At 38.9% G+C, this 2,073-nt stretch overlaps 1 non-coding gene across 1 annotated transcript; it reads left to right on the top strand.

The window, feature by feature from the left end:
* The first annotated feature begins 52 nt into the window (after positions 1 to 52).
* On the top strand, positions 53 to 159 carry LOC148555330 (small nucleolar RNA R71). Its single transcript, XR_015886802.1, has one exon. It is a non-coding gene; the product is annotated as a small nucleolar RNA R71 (small nucleolar RNA).
* Positions 160 to 2,073: the final 1,914 nt, after the last annotated feature.

The raw sequence follows: 2,073 nt of genomic DNA, 5'->3' as shown, positions 1-2,073 counted from the left end.
TGATTCATATGACAGTCCTTCATAGAAAATGTGCAGCTGCACCCATTCGTTGAACATATCTGGTGGACACCTCCTTGTCAGATCCTTGAACCTCTCCCATGCTTCATACAGAGTCTCACCATCTTGTTGCCTGAAAGTTTGGACCTCAGCTCTCAGCCTGTTGATTCTTTGAGGAGGATAGAATCTTGCTAAGAATTTGTTCACCACATCTTCCCAAGTTGTCAAACTCTCCTTCGGAAAAGACTCCAGCCACTTGGCTGCCTTATCCTTGAGTGAGAATAGAAATAAGAGCAGTCTATAGGCATCAGGATGAACACCATTAGACTTCACCGTGTCACGTATCCTCAGGAAAGTGGTTAGATGTTGATTGGGGTCTTCTTGGACGCCTCCTCCGAACGAACAGTTGTTCTGAACAAGGGTAATGAGCTGTGGTTTTAGTTCAAAATTGTTGACATGGATGGTTGGCTTTTGAATGCTACTTCCACAGTTTCCTGTGTTTGGGTTGATGTAAGAGCCCAAAACTCTTCTCTCCTCCCTAGCATGATTTGCTCGACCTTCTCTGCCATGGTTGTGAGCCTCTTCTTCATGATGGTTTTCAATGTTTTCTTCCATGTTTGGTTCAAAGTATTCCTCCTCTTCCTTGGCACTAACTACTCGTTTTTCTCTTGCTTCCCTCTTTAATCTAAGGAAGGTCCTCTCAGGTTCAGAATCAAAGGAAGTTGAAGCCCCACTTCTCCTCCCTGTCATACAACCAACAAAGCTCAAGCAAGGAAAAAAAGATGCAGAAAGTATTTCTGTTAGAATTACTGTTAGTGTGAGTGATGCAATATATCAAACAGTTAGTAGGTGAGTGAAACAGAGTGTAAACAACTGGAAATAAACGAAAAAGTAGGGGGAAGAGAAGAAATTAACTAAATTGAAAGTAAATTGCTCAAACAGAAAATTAAATCAAACAAAATAACAATGCTCAATCTAGTTATCCTCCAACTTAATCATTGTTGATACATAATCAATCCCCGGCAACGGCGCCATAAACTTGATACGCGAAAAACTTGTCTCATAACAAATTTCCTTCGGCAAGTATACCGAATTCGTTGTCAAGTAAAAACTCACAATAGAGTGAGGTCGAATCCCACAGAGATTGATTGATCAAGCAACTTTAATTAGAGGAATGTTCTAGCTGAGCGAACCAGAATTTGAGTTGAGAATTGCAAAAAATTAAATGGCAGGAAAGTAAATAGCGGAAACAGTAAATGCTAGAAATAAAGAGCTGAATGTAAATGGCAGAAAGTAAATTGCAGAATCTTAAATGGGAATAGGGTAATTGCTCATAAAAGTAAATGGCAGAAATTAAAGAGAATGGGTAAGATCAGAAATGGGGAGTTCATTGGGCTCAGGAGATGTTGCATTCTCTGGATCAAGTTCATTTTTATCTCTTCCTCAATCAATGCATTCATTGATCTCCTTGGCAATCTTAAGTGATCGAATTACAATTCCTTGTAATTCAATCTCTCAAATCTTGATCAATAGCCAATTCCTTGGTCAATTGCTCATGAGAAGAGATGAAGTATGGTCACTGATTATACCACATGCATTTCCCAAATCAAGTGTTGGAAGGATTATAGTCACATATCCATCCAAACCTAATTTGGTCCAGCATGAGAAAGCATTTCTAGCATGATCCCTTCATTCCTCTTTCAAGGTTCAGACGAGATCCAAGTATGAATAGCTTCTTTTCCAAGATAACTACCCAATTGGATGAAGATCGAAAGCTTTCTAGTAAAATCAAGAGAAAAGATAGAAGAAGGAGAATGAAAACTAAAATTGATCCATCAAATTACAACAGAGCTCCCTAACCCAATGAAAGGGGTTTAGTTGTTCATAGCTCTGGAAAATGAAAACAAAGATGGAGAATACATCATGAAAGTAAAACTAGAAGTGCAGAGAAAGTAAAATACAGAGAGTAGTTTTATGCCACAAGGCTCCCTAAAATTTCCAGCCCTCTCTCTAATTCAAAGCTACCCTTATATATACTACTCTTCTGATCTTCTAGTTGGCTCTTCAAGTCTTGGG

This window comes from Arachis ipaensis, chromosome B6 (assembly GCF_059453495.1).
Source record: "Arachis ipaensis isolate K30076 ecotype BB chromosome B6, ASM5945349v1, whole genome shotgun sequence".
NCBI classification, from domain to species: Eukaryota; Viridiplantae; Streptophyta; class Magnoliopsida; order Fabales; family Fabaceae; genus Arachis; species Arachis ipaensis.
The sequence above is the reverse complement of the archived record's forward strand: the minus strand, read 5'-3'. Positions and strand labels throughout refer to the sequence as shown.